At 42.1% G+C, this 21120-nt stretch overlaps 1 protein-coding gene across 1 annotated transcript in view; it reads left to right on the top strand.

The window, feature by feature from the left end:
* ASB1 (ankyrin repeat and SOCS box containing 1) overlaps positions 1-20691 on the top strand; it is a 227434-nt gene extending 206743 nt beyond the window's left edge. Inside the window, exon 6 of the transcript XR_009564497.1 lies at positions 20668-20691. The gene's annotated coding sequence lies outside the window, so the exon portion shown is untranslated. The remainder of the gene's footprint in view (positions 1-20667) is intronic.
* Positions 20692-21120: the final 429 nt, after the last annotated feature.

Here is a 21120-nt window from a genome sequence, read left to right as displayed (position 1 = left end):
TTTTTTCTAAACCATTTGGGTATCAGACATCATAATATTTCACCCTAAATGGCTCTAGTAGAAATAGCTTAAGAACTGGGTGTTCTTTTACATAATGAGAGTTGGGAAATTTAACATAGCTAAAAGTGCTATTATTATCTATTACACTATATGTATTTAAAATTTCATCAACTGTCCCAGTAAGGTTCGCTACAACTTTTTTTTTTTTTCCTCGATCCAGGATCCGATTAAGGATCACACATTGTATTTAGTTGTCAGTCTTTATTTTATTTATTTATTTATTTATTTTTTGTGGTACGCGGGCCTCTCACTGTTGTGGCCTCTCCCGTTGCAGAGCGCAGGCTCCGGACACGCAGGCTCAGCGGCCATGCCTCACGGGCCCAGCCGCTCCACGGCATGTGGGATCTTCCCAGACCGGGGCACGAACCCGTGTCCCCTGCATCAGCAGGCGGACTCTCAACCACTGCGCTACCAGGGAAGCCCTAGTTGTCACTCTTTAATCGTCAACTGAGAACAGTTCCCAGTCCCTTCACTCCCTTTTTAGTCTTTTGTGACCTGTTTGAAGAATTCAGACCAGTTATTTTTGTGACATGTCCCTCAATTTGGATTTTTTAAAGAGAACATTTTAATATGTTCCCATTAGAATATCTCTTGAAAGTTTTTGGTAGATATCTATTAATAGATGAAGAGATAATTTCTATTCCTACTTTGCAAGGATTCTTTCCCTTAATTGTGAATGGATGTTTAGTATTATCAAATGCCTTCTTTTGCATTTAATTAGATGATAATTTTTTTCTTCTTAGATCAGTTTTTATGGCAAATTGCATTACCAGATTTTCTAATGTTAAGCCATCTTTGCATTCCTGGGATACGACTAACTTGGTCATGATTTATATTTGCTTCTCATGCATTTTAGGATTCTATTTGCTAGTATTTTGTTTAGAATTTTTGAGTCTGTGTTCATAATTTTCCTTTAAAAATTAATTAATTTCCCCAGTTTTATTGAGGTATAATTGACAAATAAAACTGTATATATTTAAAGTGTACAATGTGATGATTTGATATATTTACACAATGTGAAATGATTACCACAATTAGGCTAATTAACACATCCATCACTGCACAGTTACTTTTTTTGCGGTGAGAATGCTTAAGATCTATGCTCTTAGAAAATCCAAGTATAAAATGTGATATTAACAATAGTCACTAGGCTGAATGTTAGATTCCTAGAACTTATTCATCTTTCGACAATTCTTGTACCCTTTGATGAACATCTCTTCATTTCCCCCACCTCTAGCCCTTGGTAACCACTATTCTACCCTCTGTTTCTATGAGTTCTATATTATTTTGTTTGTTTTTAGATTCCACATATAAGTGAGATCATACAGTGTTTGTCTTTCTCTGGCTTATTTCACTTACCATAGTGTCTTCAAAGTCCATTCATGTTGTCACAAATGGCAGGATTTTCTTCTCATGGATGAATAACAATCTATCTATCTGTCTATCTATCTATCTATCTATCTATCTATCTATCTATCTATCTATCATCTTCTATCACATCTTCTTTATCCATTAATCCATCGATGCACACTTAAGACTTAGGTTGTTTCTGTATCTTGGCTATTGCAAATAATGCTGCAATAAACATGGGAATGCACATATCTCTTTGAGATACGGATTTGGTTTCCTTTGGATATACCCAGGAGTGAAATACCTGGATCATACAGTGGTTTTATTTTTAATTTTTTGAGGAACCTTCATATAGTTTCCATAGTGGCTGCACCAATTTACTTTCGCACCTACAGTGCACAAGTGTTCCCTTTTCTCCACATCTTTGCCAACACTTGTTATCTCTTGTCTTTTTGATAAAAGCCATCCCAACAGGTATGAGGTGATATCTCATTGTGGTTTTGATTTATGTTTCTCTGATGGTTAGTGACATTGAACACCTTTTCATGTACCTGTTAGCCATTTGTATGTCTTCTTTGGAAAAATGTTTATTGAGCTTCTCTGTCCATTTGTCAGTTGGATTTTTTTCTATTGAATAGTTTGAGTTCCTAATACATTTTTGGGGGGGATATTAACCCCTTATCAGATGTGTGGTTTGCAAATATTTTCTTTCATTCTATAGGTTGCCTTTTCATTTTGTTGACTGTTTTCTTTGCTGTGCTGAGGATTTTTCATAATTTTCTCTTTTTTCCTGCCTTATCTTGTTTTGTACCATGGGGATGCTTGCCTTGTAAAAGAAGATAGTCTTTCCTCCTTTTCTAGACTTTGGACTGGACTAACTATTAGTCAAAATAGAAGCCTCAGTAATTTAATTTTTAAAGAAAATTGTCCACTACATATAACATTTCAAATATATTAGCCTGAAATTTTTCATTTATTTTTATATCTTAATCACAACTTCTCAGAATCATTCTTATTTTTCATTTCTAATATTTATTCATGCCTTTTTCTTGATTAATTAATCAAGAAAAATTTGAATTTTTATTAGTCCTTTATAAAGAATCATATTTTGATTCTTTTGTTTCTCCCTATTGCTTCTTTATTTACTATTTCCATAATTTTGACCTTTATTATTTTTTCTTTTGGTTTTTACATTGATTTGTATTATCTAAATTTTTACATTGCATTCTTAGCTCATTAATTAAAAATCTCTCTTGTTTTCTAAAATATATGTTTAATATTATAAATTCTTTATAACATCCCCTTTCATCTACTTTACACAGATTTTTGCGTATAAGTTCTTTTGTCATCATTCAGTTCTTGGTATTTATAATCTCCATTACAATTTCTTCCAGACCCATGAATTATTTGAAAGCGTTATTTATTTCCAAATGTATGGGTGCATTTTAACTGACTTTAAAATTTTATTTCTAAATTCATTGTGGACCACATGTTTTCAGATCTTTGGTATTTTTCAAGACTTCCTTTGTGATCCATTATGTATGTATTCAAATTTTAAAAACATATTTTATGTGTTTGAAAAGAACGTGTATCTGTGGGAGTCTGAGAGCTCTCTCTGTCTCTCTCTCTCTCCATCCCCATCTCTTATCTACTATATCCCATAGATCAATTATGGTATTTCAATCTTTTCTATCCTTACTGATATTTTGAAAGCTTGATTTATCTGTTAGTAAGAGAAGTGTGCTAAAATGTTTTACTTCAGTTATAGATTTGTTGACTTCTTATATTTCTGTCAATTTTTGCTTTGTGTATGTTGAGGCTATGTTATTTGATGTGTGTGCGTATCGATGATTACCAATCTTATAGAGTTATTGCTTTTATCACTAAAAATGATCTTTTAGTCCCTGATAATACTTTTTCTTAAGCTCTTTTGCCTAATATTCATAAAGCCATTCAAGCTTTCTTTTGTTTAGCAATTGCTTGTCATTTCCCATCTCTTCACTTTCAACCTCTCAGTTTCCATGAGCTTGGGTGTTTCTCTCATGGTGCGTATGTAGCTGAATATTGTGTGACTAGTATGTGGAAAAGACACAGTTCATGCTGTAATTAAAGAAGGACTTTATTTTTGTTCTCTGTCTCTTTAAAACTTGTTAATTGGCTGTCATCTTACACAGTCATGGGCTTGGGCAAGTCCTGACTCACCTCTGACTTCCAGGTTGCCACCAAGTCCTCAAACACATCTCAATTCAAAAATCAATAAATGTGGCTGAACTGTTAATCAAAACTTTCATATTCACTTACCACCACACACCCCAGTGAAGTCTCGTAGTTGGTGAGTTGACAGCCCTCAGGGAGGCACTACCCTTGGCCCAGTTGGAGCATACAGAGAGAGGAGAGGAGTGGGGGAGTGTTTCTGCCTTGTGGGTCTAGCAGAGGTTTTACCCTGGTTCTGGTGGGACCTTTTTGGGGTTCTTCAGGGTCATTCATGCCATCATTGGTGCTCCTGTGCTGGACCTCAGAGGTCTGCTGCTCAAGGTCCTCAGACAGTTCAGGTGGTCCTCTGGGGAAGAGCCTGAACCTGTGTGTGTGTGTGTGTGTGTGTGTGTGTATGCACGCACACACGTGTCTCTTGTTTCAGTTTCCAGTCTGTCTCCCCCTCTTCCATCCCCTCTCTTTTGCATGGCCCACAGCTGGTACAGGAGAACATCTTGTCCTAACAACATCTGGTTGTATAAGTCTTCCCCGTGTAGCAGCCCTCTCTTCACACACCTGCTAAAGCAGCTGACCAGAACCTCTATTCTGGTCAGCAGGCAGGAGGAAGGAGGCAGTCTGCACTACGTACATCAGGCTCTCCAGGGGCTACAGTTGAGCCCATTCTCTTGGGTCAGGAAGGCTTGAGCTGTAAGCACCACTTTCACCAAAGCTGCACTCCACAAATCCATGATCTCTCCATTGTCCAGTTCCCATGATATTCTTGAGTGTGTGTGAGCTCAGAGGCAGTGGACTGGTCCCCAAACATTTCCTTTGTGAATCTGACACTTGATAGGATTTTCACATCTATTTATCTTGGTGTCTAATCAAAAGTTCAATTTTAGGGTCTGTCTGGTTAAAAAAAAAATCTGTCTTTAGAAAGGTGATTTATAATTCATTTACACTTATTGTGGTTACTGATTCATTTGAAATTATTGCCAGCATTGTAGTTCTGTTTTCTAGTCAACATTAATTTCCTTGTTTCTTTTTCTCTTTAATGACTTTGGTAGATAGAACATTTCCTTTATTTCCATGTCGCCTGCTCTGCTACTTGAAAGTTAGACGTTTCGTATCTGTTCTTTTAATAGTCACCTATAACTTTTTTTTTTTTTTGCAGTATGTGGGCCTCTCACTGTTTAATAAGAATAACTTATTAAACTACTATTGACTCTTTGATAAGAAAGATTATAGGTTGTAAGGACAAGAGGAATGAAATGGCATGCCTGGGAAGTCATTTTGGAAATTCATCAGACCTTCCCCAAAATAGTGGTCATCAGATTCTGGAGTGAAGACTCTAGGAGCCCAATGCCAACCCTGAGATCTGTCGCTTCATCCCTCACTCTCCCTTCTTGGCCTTCCCTGCAAAGGATCATCATGTTGCATCCAAGGCAGCTCATGCAGAAGATTCTCCTGCAAGGGGCAAAGTGAAGACAGATGTTCTGTCTTTGTTCAAAACAGTAACACATGAGAATCGGCCTAATTTACGTCATTTTGCATTTCCATTAGCAACACCGTCTGCATGAAACCATAAGTGGGTGGGAGACATCTTAGGGTGGCTCCTTGGCCCTGTTCCAGGGGTCAGGGAGATGACCTGGCCACATGAAGAGCCTCTGAGAATCTGCACTCTTGGGGCTAGTCACTAACCAGCTCTGTGACTTTAAGCCACTTCACCTCTCTGTCTCAGTTCCTTTATCTGTAAGACAAAGAAGTCATATCAGAGCACCTTTTGTCTCTTTATGACTCTAAAATGCTAGGCTTTTAAGGCATTGTCTCAAAAAGACAAGACAAGCATCAGAAATTTAGCAGTGAAGTTACACTTTATAAATTATTCTTTCACCACTGTTTCCTCTTCAACTTTGGAAATGGACTCAATTTTCTTTCCACAGTGTTTCTTTAACAAAAGCAGCCTGACTCATGAGTTAATTCAAATTTATTTGGGATGATTTTAGAAGGAAAACAAGTTCAAAGACTCGTTTGATAGGAAATGAAGCCAGAAGTTAGTTGCATATGGATGTTGAGAATAAATTTATAAGCTAAAAAGGTATGACAATTTTTTCTCCTGCCCAGTGTTTCTTTTTTTTTTTAAAAAAAAGATACTTTAAAATAAAAGAGTTTGAGATCTTCACATTTGGTCACTGCATTTTCATTTAATTAATAACTGTCTTTGACCATTTTCATCTGGTAAAGCAACCTAACTAGGAAATAATCAGGAAAAGTATTAGTGAACATATTGCCAATAAATTAGAACATGGTGACTGAAGACATTTGAGTGTGGTTGGTCCTTGATCTTTTCATGGACCATTAGGAATAATTTCCACAGGGTTCTTGCAGGTGGAGGAAAAAGCTGGAAATGCTAAAAAATTGAGTCCAACCAAGAAGGCAGAGCAGGGAATTGGTTGTGCTTTGACTGAACTAGAGCTGCCTTCCCCCAGCTAGAATCAAGGTCAAACTCACCATGACCTGGAGATCTGAGGAACCGGCTTTCCTGTCTTCTGAGGTCCTTCCCAACATGAACCACGGCTCTAATGCTGTGGTGTGACATCCGTGGACCAGTGTTTAGGCTCTCCGGGGCTGCTTCAGGACAGTGCCAGAGGCAGAATTCTAAGATAGCCCCCAATCCCACCCTGGTGTAGACACCCTGTGTAACATGTGAATACAAAGGATTTCACTCCCATGATCAGGTTGTTAAAGGCACTGGAGAGATTCCTGTGTGGGCCTAACCTAAGCACACGACCCTTGAAGTTTCTAGACATCAGAGACAGGAAGTCAGAGCATCAAATCATGAGTGAGATCCCACATGAGCTGGAGAGGACCGCGTGGCACAGCATGTGGGCTGCCTCCTTGTGGGGAGAGCTGCTCCTGGCCTACCACCAGCAAGAAAGCAGGGGCCTCGACCCTACAGCCACGAGGAGCTGAATTCTGCCAACAACCTGAACGGACTCAGAAGTGGATTCTTCCCTAGTCGAACCTCCAGATGAGAACACAGAATCCGATGCCCGGATTCCAGCCTTTGAGACCCTGGGAAGAGAACCCTGCCATGCTCTGCCTGGACCTCTCATCTGCAGAACTGTGAGCTGGTAAACGGGAATGTTCTAAGCTGATAGGTTTGCAGTAATTTTCTATGCAGCAATAAAAACGAAAAGGGTAGCCACACACCCAGGCTGAATGAATACAAGTGGTGGCATTAGAGATGGAGGGAGACGCCATCTCCGCATACAAACCTCATCCCCTTACAGGCATCTTAGCATCTTTAGGGCCAGCAGCATCTCACAGCTGTATTCCATCCTCCCCAGCGTGGTTTGAATCCACTCTGCCTTGTAAAGTGGGAGACAGCCCTGAGTTAGAGATCGGAGGCCATGGATTCTGCTGTTCTCTGCTTTGCACTTGCTTGATGGTATTTGACAAAGTCATTTTCCTCTGGGACCGTAGTTCAATGATCTGTGTAAAAGCAATTGAGTTAGAGGCTACCTAACCTCTAAGAGGCTGGTAGGATCTGCTGTGGCTTTGTGACTGCTCAGTCGCCCCTCCCCAGGTGGCTGGTAAGTCTGTGCCTGAGCACCTGGAGCAAAGGTATTGGCAGCTCCCTCCACGTGTGCTGGTCAGGTACTGAGCATAAGCCAGTTGTTGTCCTAGATATTATGAAATCCTCAAAATAGCATTTTGAGGACATGCTTAAGTTATGCTAGGTGAAAAGAGCAGGATCTGAAATAGCATGTACTGAAGAATCAGATAAAATCATTTAAACTGGGTCTGTGAATCCTTTCAGCTGTTCCTCAGGAGGTGCTCATTCTGCAGTGGAGAAAGGAGCAGAAGCTGTGTGACCTGCCCCCTGCCCGCCCCCTCCAGGTGCGCTTTGCATAGGAATCCTTCCTGGCCAAGCAGAAGTGGATCAGATACGACTAGAGTCACCAAACGCTTCCATTATTGCTAGACATATGGGTGGTTTCCTTATGTTATTGTTGCTTTTCTTTCAATCTTTTTATTGTGGTAAAATACACAGAACATAACATTTACCGTCTTAATCATTTAAGTGTAGAGTTCAGTGATATTAAGTCCACTCTTACTGTTGTACGACCATCACCACCATCCATCCCTAGAACTCTCTTCACCTTAGAAAACTGAAACTCCATCCCCATTAAACAACAACTCCCCTTTTCCCTCCCCCAGCCCCTGGCAACCACCGTTCTACCTTCTGTTTCTATAAATTTGATGACTCTGGGGACCACATGGAAGTATTTAAAACAATACAGGATTTGTCTTTTTGTGACTGGCTTCTTTCACTTAGCATCATGTCCTCAAGGTTCATCCAAGGTGCAGCATGTGTCAGAATTTCCTTCCTTTTCAAGACTGAATAATATTCCACTGTATGGATGGACCACATTTTGCTTATCAGCTTGGGTTGCTTCCATGTTTTGCCTACTGTGAATAACACTGCTATAAACAGGGGTGTGCTCCTTTTTGTTTGTTGTTTGCTTGTTTGTTTTGAAGATTTTTTTGATGTGGACCTTTTTTTTTTTTTTTGCGGTACGCGGGCCTCTCACTGTTGTGGCCTCTCCCATTGTGGAGCACAGGCTCCAGACGCTCAGGCTCAGCGGCCATGGCTCACGGGCCCAGCCGCTCCGCGGCATGTGGGATCTTCCTGGACCGGAGCACGAACCCGCGTCCCCTGCATCGGCAGGCGGACTCTCAACCACTGCGCCACCAGGGAAGACCCGATGTGGACCATTTTTAAAGTCCTCATTGAATTTGCTGCAATATTGCTTCTGTTTTCATAGTTTGGTTTTTTGGCTGTGAGGCATGTGGGATCTTAGCTCCCCAACCAGGGATTGAACCCACACCTCCTGCATTGGAAGGCAAAGTCTTAACCACTGGACCACCAGGGAATTCCCCCCCTTTTCATTTTAATAAAACATTTTTTACAGAGTGCACAATTCTTCTGTATACAATTCAAAAATTGTTTTCAAAGTGAAATTATCCATGCAACATCCCCCAGACAAGGACACAGAACACACCAGCACCCAAGAAACCCCCTTGTGCACCTCCCACTCATTTCCCCCATCTCCCTCCCCAAAGGTAACTGCTGTCCTGACTTCTAAGGCCACTCTTAGTTACACCCATGTTTGATGTTATATGAATGGAATCACATGATCCCTACTCCTCATGCCTGGCTTCTTTGCCCAACATTGTGAGCTCTGTGCATGTTGTTGCAGGAAACAGTGGTTCAGCTGCTCCTCTTGCTGTGTAGTAGGTATTCCACCATATAAAAATATCTCCACTTATTGACTGATTCTATGCTGTGATGGAACTTAGGTTTGCTTCCAGTTTGGGGCTATTCTGAATAAATCTGCTATAAATATTTTTATACACGTTCTTTGTGGCCATGCACTCATTTCTGTGGGGTGTATACTGAGGAGTGGGATTGCTAGGTATAGAAAAGTCAGCTTTTGTAGATACTGCCAAAGAGTGTTTCAACAGTGCCGTTCCATTTATGCCCCTTCCAGTCTTTCCCCATCCTCACCAACACTTGGTCTTATCCTTCTTTTAGATTTAGGTATTGTGATGACTATTTTGTGTGATCTTATTGTGATATAAATGTCCTGTTCCCTGATAATTGAAGGGAATGATCACATGCTCTTGCGGTCGCTGGACTCTTGGCTATCCTCTTTTGTTGTGGGTCTCTTCAAGTCTCTTGCCCACTTAAAAAATTGGGTTGTCTTTTTCTTATTGATTTATAGGAGCTTAAAAAAATGTTTCCTGGATATAATTATTTGTGTTTAAAATATTTTCCCCCATATTGTGCGGTTTGGCATTTATTCTTAATTTTTTTTTTTGGATGAGCAAAAGTTCTCAATTTTAACATAGTTTAATCAATCAGGCTTTCCTTTTAAGGTTAGTACACTCTGTGCTGCGTAAGAAATATTTATCTACCACAAATGTATGAACACATTCCGTTTTGACATTGTCTAAAGGATTTTCTGATTTCACATTTTTTCTTTTTTGTGCTCTGTGCTCTGCAACAAGGGAAGCCCACGCACCGCAACAAAGAGCAGTCCCCACTCGCCGCAACTAGAGAAAGCCCGCGCGCAACAATGAAGACCAAATGCAGCCAAAAATAAACAATTAAATAGGGCTTTCCTGGTGGCGCAGTGGTTGGGAGTCCGCCTGCCGATGCTAGGGGCCATGGGTTTGTGCCCTGGTTCGGGAAGATCCTTTATGCCGCGGAGCGGCTGGGCCCGTGAGCCATGGCCGCTGAGCCTGCGCGTCCGGAGCCTGTGCTCCGCAACGGGAGAGGCCACAACAGTGAGAGGCCCGCGTACCGCAAAAAAAAAAAAATTAAATAAATATATTTATTTTTAAAAAACATGATTGAGGTTATAGTGCATATGCACATTTTTATTCTGCTTTTTTGGACTATTTATTGCTTTTTCAAACACATGGTTTTATTTGTCGATGGCACTATTCTCTTTCCTAATGTCTTAATTTATCTTTTATTCCTTATGATTTCCTTCCTCTTATATTGTTTAATTAAAAATATTTTGTCCCCTTCCTAGTTGTTTTAGTTAAACATATAGATGATTTACATTTATTATTTTTATTCAAATGAAATTTCAGATGTTGATTTTTTTCTTACCCCCAAAATAATAGATTTCTTTTTCCTGTAACTCTATTTTTTTTATACTTTATACAATTTTTTTAACATCTTTATTGGAGTATAATTGCTTTACAATGGTGTGTTAGTTTCTGCTTTATAACAAAGTGAATCAGTTATACATATACATATGTTCCCATATCTCTTCCCTCTTGCATCTCCCTCCCTCCCATCCTCCCTATCCCACCCCTCTAGGTGGTCACAAAGCACTGAGCTGATCTCCCTGCTCTATGCAGCTGCTTCCCACTAGCTATCTATTTTACGTTTGGTAGTGTATATATGTCCATGCCACTCTCTCACTTGGTCCCAGCTTACCCTTCCCCCTCCCCATATCCTCAAGTCCATGCTCTAGTAGGTCTGTGTCTTCATTCCCGTCTTACCCCTAGGTACTTCATGACTTTTTTTTTTTCCTTAGATTCCATATATATGTGTTAGCATACGGTATTTGTTTTTCTCTTTCTGACTTACTTCACTCTGTATGACAGACTCTAGGTCCATCCACCTCACCACAAATAACTCAATTTCGTTTCTTTTTATGGCTGAGTAATATTCCATTGCATATATGTGCCACATCTTCTTTATCCATTCATCTGTCGATGGACACTTAGGTTGCTTCCATGTCCTGGCTATTGTAAATAGAGCTGCAGTGAACATTTTGGTACATGACTCTTTTGTTGTTGTTGTTGTTTTTTGCAGTACGCAGGCCTCTCACTGTTGTGGCCTCTCCCGCTGTGGGGCACAGGCTCCGGACGCGCAGGCCCAGCGGCCATGGCTCACGGGCCCAGCCTCTCTGCGGTATGTGGGATCTTCCCGGACCGGGGCACGAACCCATGTCCCCGGCATTGGCAGGCAGACTCTCAACCACTGCACCACCAGGGAAGCCCTACATGACTCTTTTTGAATTCTGGTTTTCTCAGGGTATATGCTCAGCAGTGGGATTGCTGGGTCATATGGTAGTTCTATTTGTAGTTTTTTAAGGAACCTCCGTACTGTTCTCCATAGTGGCTGCATCAATTTTTATTAAAGTCAGAACATCCTGTGGGACAAACCCATGATCCTCCCACTCACTAAGAAACAACTGTTAGTGGCTTTCAGATTGTTTTTATGTTTATGTACGCTTCCCCCCAAAATTTCATAACTTCTGATTTCATCTAACATTTTATGAACATTTTCTATGTCAATATATGCGTTGCTTCAGTATAATTTTAATGGCCATTTTAGTGTCTTATTGAGTAGATGTACTATAGTTTATATAATCACATTCATATTTTTAGGTGGCTAAGTCGTTCCTATTCTAACAGTTCCTACTTAGCAACACTGTTTTGTAATGAATGTTTTTTAATATTGTTTTTGGACATAGTTTACATTTGGAGAGGAGGAGCATTAAATTTCTAGAAGTAAAATTCACGAGTACGAGCGCCTACCTGTTTTTGGAGCTTCTGTTGCCTGTGCGTATTGCCAATTTCCAGTTCAGATAAATTTCCACTTCTTCCTAGACTTCAGGATAGTATTTCTCTGTCTTCTCACATTTCTATCAACATGGGACATAGATATCTAATAGACCTCTTCTTTTCGATAGGAAATGATGGCATTTTTCTTTAGCTACTAGTGAGATTAAACTTCCCCTTAATTTATGTAGCATTTATATTCACATTCTTAGCCCACTTCTATTCCATTGTTTCTTTTCAAATGCTCTCTCTATATCAAGACCATTAACAATTTGTCTGGTGTATTGTCCATTTTGTATCTTCTTTTTCATTTTATTGTTGATATAAAGAAGTTTTAGATGTCTGTGTAGACTGATTCACTTACTTTTCTCTTTATAGTTTTTGCTTCGGGGTTACGCTTAAAATTTCCCATGCCATTTTATGGTTATGTAAATATTCAACTATCATGTCTTTTTGGACTTCCATAATTTTGTTTTTCTTTCATGTTTAATATTTCAATCACAATTGAAATTATTTTAGTTTAAGACAAAGCAATGTTTAACTTTATGAATTTATAAATGTTAGTTACCCTGTTTCCCCCATTGATTTGAAATGCCATCATTATTGTGTACTTAGTGTATATTTACAAATATATATGATATAAACCCCCCTGAAGATTAGGGAACCAACTTGGGTCAGAGGGCTAATAAGTGTCTGTGAGGTTTTCACATACAAATGTCTCTGAGACTTAGGATGCATATTCCAACTGGGCTGCCATCTCCTCTGGGGATGTGCAGAGTGAGCGTCCCAGCACACCTAAGCTGGTTCTTTCTGGTTCTCAGGGCGTGGTCAGTGGTCCCTGGATTTATCCTGGCTTCAGCCTCTTCATCTCCAAACCATTATCAACTCTCTCCCTTTATCTTCTTCCCAGGTTTTGATTTCAAGGTTCCAGAGAGTCAGAGAGGTTTTCTTCCCCCACAATGTGACCACCCCAGTGCACAAAGCTACATAATTAGGTGGGCTCCTCCAGCAGCAGACGCTGAGATAAGGATTTGAACACAAGTAATTTATCTTGGAGGGGCTTCTAGGAAGCACTGGCAGGTGAATACAGAGTGGAACATGGGAGGAATTTGATAGGAGGAGCATCAATGACTGGGGGGGGGGACAGCTAGGACCCAACCTCCTGGGGGTCTCTGGCCCACTGTGGATCACGTCTGAGTCAGCCCACCTGAGGGGTGTGAGAGCTGGAGTATTTATCCACCACTTCTTGTCCGTCATTGGTGGAGAGCTGATCCTAGGGGCCCTTAACTCCCTGGCATTCTGGCCTGCTCCTGCTGTAGAAGAAGGCTTGGGACAGAGCTGCAGGTATCATCAGTTTTACGCTGGGGTGGGGGGAATAAGGGAAGAACACCAACTGTGACTGCTCAGGTCCACCCCCTGAAAGTGTCCCCAACTGATGGTAGTCCAGGTGCTACTGAAAATACTTACACAATGGGAGAATTCAGGGTGGACTGCATCATGGTAGGGCAGCTCTGGTGAGAAAATCCTTCTCTGCATTGAGCCCAAATAGCTCTCCTTCAAACTTCCACATTTTGTTCTAGTTCTGCCTCCTGGAAAAAAAAAAAGGATCAAAACATATTTTCCAGAGGAGTTTGAACAATGACCCAGAAACCAGAGTCTTCCCTCTTGCACACACTAGGGTACAGCCCTAAGTTGCATAACTAGGAGTTTGCCCCATCCTCCTTATTTATCTATTGTTGTCATTTCTTAGAACAGCTGGCAGGATGCTCATGTGGGTGTAACTGAGGGGAAGGCCACTCCATGTGTGTGTCAGTGGGGAGGGATGGAATAAAGTCCACTCAGCCATCACGCACCTTGATTAGGTCAGCTGCTCCAGGGAGTTGGGGAAAAATGTACCATTGAATGACTAATTCATGAGTCATGGAATGTTTATGCTCATTTTCAGATTTTTTTGAATTCACAAATGCTTCTTTCCCACAAGCAAACAATCGCCATTTCTGTCCTAAAAGACGGTAGATTGGCCAATTCTATCATCATCTTACTCTCCTACCACATACTAATGGAATACATGCATTTCATTTGGCTTAGAAGAAGATGGATTCCCCAGACAAAATCTGATTTTAGTGTATTTCATTTCTTGCTCCATAAGTAAATCCCAGATGACATGAAAGGAGGCCAGTGCTTGCGGCCACCCCATAACGACAAGTCCACAAGCCAGAGACACTGGGGAAGGAATTTATACTTTGCATTCACTGGCTTTTCTTCAAGTATTTGGGTGGGGCACTTGCATCTCATATTTTAATGACGGGGAGAGTGATAAATGAGATCATAAACTAAACTCTATTGTCATCGCTTTACAATTGTTAACTGGGATTAATTACAAAGAATATGGGCTAGAAGCACCCCTCAGGTTCATACATTGAAGGTCATTTTGTAAGATGTTCGAGGGTGCCAGGAAGACTCTTGTTTCTATCATTTCAGCTGGCTCATACTCCCAGGTCAGCTGGGAGAACTGAGTCTGTGGGATTAGGAATTAATTTCTGACCTAGAAGTCAGAGGCTGGGCTGTGCAAATCTGCAAAGGGAAGTTCTCATTTACAAAGGCAATTCCACCCTCGTTGGTAGTGCGTACCCAAACCCCAGCCCACAGAGCATGTGTTCCCAAGGGTCACCTCCTCCCTGAGCCCCTGACTTGCCCTCACCCCAGAGCTGGGCACTGCTCTCCTGGCTGGATCTCCAAGCCTGCGGGCTGAGCAGGGAGCTCCACCTCTGGAAGAGCCCCAGAGGTGCCCAATAACTTTGGGAGCCATTGCTGAGATTGGCTTCTGGCTCCGGCCCAGTCTTTCTTGGGCTCCTGAGGCAGCAGAGACTCAGAAGAAGCTCTCCATCATGGGAAGATGCTGGTCCTGGCAAAGAACAAAGATTTGGTGCTTGTGCTCTGGTCCAGGCCATCCCTGCTTCTGTTCAGTTAGTGAAGATTGAGGTAGGAGGCCTGGTCCATCCTCAGCAATGTAGCAAGATAGCGCAGGGCCAAGGCATCTTGGGACACATTGAACAACTTCAGAAGCTGCTCTTTTAGCTCATGACCAGTTTTTAACCATGGCTTTGGTGTTGGGGAGACAGAGGTCAAGATGAACATTTAAGATTTTAGGAGGCTGAGGGGGAAAGGTGCTCTACGCCCACAGTACTAGGCTGACTCAGAAATCTTTTGAATAGAGATCCAGAGAGCACAGAACATCAATGACCTAGAAATACATTCAGGAACAAGTAGATATTTATAAATATAATCAATAATCTGTAGGGTATGGGAATATATGTTTCTGCAAATTTGGTTGACATTTCATCAGGCAAGGAATGAGTTTAAAATGGAGGTGATCAGTGGCATTTGCTGCAGTGCCCTCCCTGGGGTGGGCACCGGGAGAGTGTGTGAAAGAGAAAGAGACTTGAGTATTGGGGGCCCTTCGTTCTCTCTGGGGCTAGGCCATTACATCATCTCTGGTCAAACACGGTCCTTAGAGCCATCCCTGATTTCCTCTTTGGCCCATTAAGTCACTATTATTCTTACCTGCCTGGACGGTCCCTGGGGGTAAAAGGACACTTGAGTCCCTGGGCAGGACAGCAGCACGTGGATCCCCTGGTGGGGCTTTTCCCAAAATTTTCCACATGGTGGGTTCTGCCAAGCTCATTTCCTTTCAGAGAACTGAGACTTTTCCTTGGTGTCGTCAGACTCATTCATTATCTATTTTTACATTAAAAGAACAGAAATTTCATTAACTAATAAAAACTGGGGGAAAATGTCCATTGCCACATAATATTGGGGACAGATGTTTAATTTCAAAGCATGCATAAATGTACTCTATTTTCCAACAAAGTGGAAGCCAGACGCTCTTAACAGCCCTTAGCAATTAGCAGTGTTCCCTCCTCATCCCACTACGCCCACCGCCTGACACACACTGATGGCTGGACTTGCTGTCACACAGTCTGAGATTTAAAGGAGATTGTCAGCTTTGGCTAACCTCAAATCTCACCTTGATGCTGGCTGTCAAGGGTGGGCAGTTTTTGAGGTTCCTTGTCCCTCCTTCTCTTCTGCTCTGGCCACGCTTTCTACCAGCCATGGTTCCATGGTTCCTGATGAAGACTTTCCATTGTGTTCCAGCCAACTTCCAGGGCTTCTGCAAGGTGACATGTTGTGGGAGGAGACCCAGAGATCAGATTCAAACCTGGGTTCCGCCCTTCACTGCTTTATGAATCCAGACAAGCCATCTTACTTGTATCTGAGTCTTGGTTCTTCCCCTGAGCAGAGGGAACACACATTATAAAAGGGGATATGTAGTTATATATCTCATATGTGAGGAATAAATTAAATAATGTGGACAAAATTCTCTGTACTGCTTGACACATAGTTAAGGCTCAATAAATGGGAATGACGACACCATGATGGCCATGATGGTCGCGATCAAAGATCTCAGTGTAGGGACTGGCTGAGACTAGACACTCAACCAAATTTAAGAAGACACATTGGATGATGCTAGATAACCACTTGTATGCATGAGGATGCCTTAGAGTTACAAACTGCTTGCAAATTCATTGTCAACCTTCATCCTTACCTGTGCAGCAGGTAAGGCAGAAATGTGCGACTCATTTTACTACCGAGGAGGCTCAAGGTCATGGAGTAGCAGGTTGGGGGACAGGCTTACTTGGGGTCACGTCCTCTCCTGGCACCTCCCTGTCCTTGTGCAGTGCCCCCTGCAGTGTCACCTCCCGCCTTTCTCTACACATGGCCCCTCCTGTCCTGCCTGCTTTCCTCCGCTGTCCCCTTTGGGGTCTCCTGGTGTCTATACCTGAGCAGTACAGAGTGATGGTGCCTCTGCTGAGACTGCTGTTTGGCAGGAGGTACAGGTGTCTTGTGGGCACACTTCATGCATCTTGGACCCACACAACCTCACTGTTCTCACCTCAGGAAGGATCTCGTCATGGTGTCTTATCAGCTGTGATTACACTGGCCTTGTGTCATTGACCCAGAAGAGCTTCAGCCTGGGTACTGGTCACAGAGTTAGGGGCTTATTATTGGAAAGATGTTAGCTATTATAACTGAGGGTGTAAACCCTGAGGTGAAAATTAGGCCATCACAGGTGAGGGGTGCCACCTGTGTCTCCTCAGAAACAAGGTGAATGGGATTGTTTTTTGGCTGTTGGCACCTCATCTTAGGCCTCAAGCTGGAGGGCTCGGGAGGGCCCATCTGCCCAGGCTTTCCCCTACCGTGCACACCTCACGTTGTGGAGCATCACCCAGCCTGAGGGCGTGGTCTTCCTGGAGCAGGGATGGACCATCCTCTCTGGTCCAGCTGGTCTTGCCTTTGCCTCCAGGTGAACTCAGAATGGCCACAGCACATCTCCTCTCACCGCACCCATGCTCTGCCCAGCTTCCCGACACCCCAGTCGGCTGGCCCAGGGAAGCCCAGGGGATGCCATTTGTCATGGTGTCCTGAAGGGTCTTGGAGCCTCCCACTCTGGTCCTCCCAGTCACCACTGGGGGAGGGAGTATTTGCGGGGTCTGCTCTAGCTCAGGGGGTGTCCCACCTGGTGGAAGAGACTAGGAAGTCAGCCCCAGGATCCCTAACTCTAGGTTAGGTCACTTTTGCCTGGTGTCCATGTGCACAGAAAATACATATGAACAGAAAATACAAATGTGTAATAGCATAAAAATTATGTGGGTAAGAAAAGAGAGAAACACACTTTGTAAAGGGTGTACTACAGGAAGTAAAACTCAATTGTAAATAGCAAACTGTTTTCTAACTTCAAAAATCAAGAAAAAATTTTTTGTGTGAAACTGGAGATGAAAGAATAAGTGAGACAACAAAGGGGAAAAGAGCTGGCGAGAGATGGAGAGGAAACTTGGTGTGAGGAGGGAATACAGTTGTGAAGTCAAAGAGGTCATTTCAGAACGGCAGTTCCGTGAAGGGCAACACTGGCACTTAGAACATCCACTCAGTGACATGGAGGATGAGCCTGAGAAAGCACCAAAATGTGCCTGGAAAAGGCAAGTGATTTAGAAAGAAGGAAAGGTGAAGATCCTGTAGGGTAGGAGGAGAAGAACAGGCCCAGCAGCTGAGGGGTCAGTGGCCCTGAAGAGGAGCTGGAATAAATGGCACAAAACAGTATTCAGACAAGCAGGAAGAAAAATAGCCTGAGAACAGCTACTGCACAGCAGAAACGGGCTCCCCAGCACCTGCTACGTTCAGAAAGGGAGAAATACCCTGACACATACTGATAAACACTTGAACTTCCAGGAAGAAGAAGGGATCCTATGAATACTTAGGTCAAAAAGTAATAGGACATTCTTTTACACGTAGCTGTCCAGTTTTCCCAGCACCACTTATTAAAGAGGCTGTCTTTTCTTCATTGTATATTTTTGCCTTCTTTATCAAAAATAAGGTGATCATATGTGTGTGGGTTTATCTCTGGGCTTTCTATCCTGTTCCATTGATCTATATTTCTGTTTTTGTGCCAGTACCATACCTTCTTGATTACTGTAGCTTTGTAGTATAGTCTGAAGCCAGAGACCCTGATTCCTCCAGCTCCGTTTTTCCTTCTCAAGATTGCTTTGGCTATTTGGGGTCTTTTGTGTTTCCATACAAATTGTGAACTTTTTTGTTCTAGTTCTGTGAAAAATGCCATTGGTAGTTTGATAGGGATTGCACTGAATCTGTAGATTGCTTTGGGTAGTAGAGTCATTTTCACAATGTTGATTCTTCCAATCCAAGAACATGGTATATCTCTCCATCTGTTTGTATCATCTTTAATTTCTTTCATCACTGTCTTATAGTTTTCTGCATACAGTTCCTTTTTCTCCTTAGGTAGGTTTATTCCTAGATATTTTATTCTTTTTGTTGCAATGGTAAATAAGAATGAAGTTAGAATACTCCCTAACACCATACACAAAAATAAACTCAAAATGGATTAAAGACCTAAATGTAAGGCCAGACACTATAAAACTCTCAGAGGGAAACATAGGCAGAACACTCTATGACATAAATCACAGCAAGATCCTTTTGACCCACCTCCTAGAGAAATGGAAATAAAAGCAAAAATAAACAAATGGGACCTAATGAAACTTAAAAGCTTTTGCACAGCAAAGAAAACCATAAACAAGACCAAAAGACAACCCTCAGAAGGGGAGAAAATATTTGCAAATGAAGCAACTGACAAAGGATGATGCTCAATGTCATTAATTATTAGAGAAATGCAAATCAAAAGTACAGTGAGGTATCACCTCACACCAGTCAGAATGGCTATCATCAAAAAATCTACAAACAATAAATGCTGGAGAGGGTGTGGAGAAAAGGGAACACTCTTGCACTGTTGGTGGGAATGTAAATTGATATAGCCACTATGGAGAACAGTATGGAGGTTCCTTAGAAAACTAAAAATAGAACTAGCATATGACCAAGCAATCCCACTACTGGGAATATACCTTGAGAAAACCATACTTCAAAAAGAGTCATGTGGGCTTCTCTGGTGGCGCAGTGGTTGAGAGTCTGCCTCCCGATGCAGGGGACACGGGTTTGTGCCCTGGTCTGGGAAGATCCCACATGCCGCGGAGCAGCTGGGCCTGTGAGCCATGGCCGCTGAGCTTGCACGTCTGGAGCCTGTGCTCTGCAACAGGAGAGGCCACAACAGTGAGAGGCCCGCGTACAGCAAAAAAAAGGAGAGTCATGTACCACAATGTTAATTCAGCTCTATTTACAATAGACAGGACATGGAAGCAACCTAAGTGTCCATTGACAGATGAATAGATAAAGAAGATGTGGCACATATATACAATGGAATATTACTCAGCCATAAAAGAAACAAAATTGAGTTATTTGTAGTGAGGTGGATGGACCTAGAGACTGTCATACAGAGTGAAGTAACTCAGAAAGAGAAAAACAAATACCGATGTTAACACATATATATATGGAATATAAAAAAAAATTAATGGTTCTGAAGAACCTAGGGGCAGGACAGGAATAAAGATGCAGATGTAGAGAATGGACTTGAAGACGTGGGGGGCAGGGAAGTGTAAGCTGGGACGAAGTGAGAGAGTGGCATGGACATATATACACTACCAAATGTAAAATAGCTAGCTAGTGGGAAGCAGCCACATAGCACAGGGAGATCAGCTCAGTGCTTTGTGACCACCTAGAGGGGTGGGATAGGGAGGGTGGGAGGGAGACGCAAGTGGGAGGGGATATGGGGATATATGTGTATGTATAGCTGATTCACTTGTTATAAAGCAGAAACTAACACACCACTGTAAGGCAATTATACTCCAATAAAGATGTTAAAAAAAAAAAAGCAATAGGACAGAGAGGGATGGCCCGAGGCCTTCCCTCAGCTCCAAATGGACAGTAAACTGCTGACCTGTGGGAGGCAACGGGAAGATACGTCAGACGTGTAGGTGGTGGTGGGGACGTGCAGGTGGTGGTGCACATGTGCAGGTGGTGGTACAGGTACGCCACTGCCATCCTGACATCTACTCGTTGGAAAGGCTCAGTGGGAAAAGACTGGTAGCCAGCGACCCATGAATGAGACTGAGGACAAAGTCACCATTCACAAGACAAGTGAAAACAAGCTACCATCAGAGACCTTTTTTCCGCCATCATTTGAAGACGATCTGATTTATTGAAAAGCAATAACAAGCGTGAGTTCAGAGGTAGCTGGTGACACAATGAAAGTCCAGGAGTTCATGGTCTGTCTACATGTTCTGTGTATTGATTAGCAACACCAAGCATGTTTCTCTCTCCATCTATATATACCAGATTGAGGAATATAGATAGTCTCACTTATTCACTGAATAATTTTCCAGAAATGGGGATGTTTTCATGTCCATTGTATATAGTAAATATTTTCTACTTTCTTTTCCTGAAAAGGTGACATCTTCAAATCAATGGCATCTTCGAGTTAATGAAATGCGGCTCAATGGAAAATCGCTTTTCATTTTCAAGAGTAACAGAACGATCAAGAATAGAGCTCTAGAAATCATGAGAAATGTGACAATGCTGGTGAGAGTCTCTTCAGAGTGACACCTGTGTTCCCACATGGGAAGATTTCGCGTTTAAATGTGCCCGTTCTCCCGGGAAGGTGCCTTGATGCCTTGGGGATGAAATTCTTGTTAAAATCCCCAAAGTCTATTGGGGAACAAAATGATATTAAGGTCACTTGGAAAAAATGTGCAAGAATAACCAAGAATACTCTGAAAAATAACCATGTGAAATGACCCAGAGAACCAAATAGCAAACTACCTTAAGATAATGGCTAAAGTAGCCCAGTACTCGCGCAGACAGAAATCGAATAACGGCAGTCAATAGACAATCCAGAAACGA

The sequence above is a fragment of the Globicephala melas genome, chromosome 7, assembly GCF_963455315.2.
Source record: "Globicephala melas chromosome 7, mGloMel1.2, whole genome shotgun sequence".
NCBI lineage: Eukaryota > Metazoa > Chordata > Mammalia > Artiodactyla > Delphinidae > Globicephala > Globicephala melas.
This window is presented reverse-complemented; position numbering and strand designations above follow the sequence as displayed.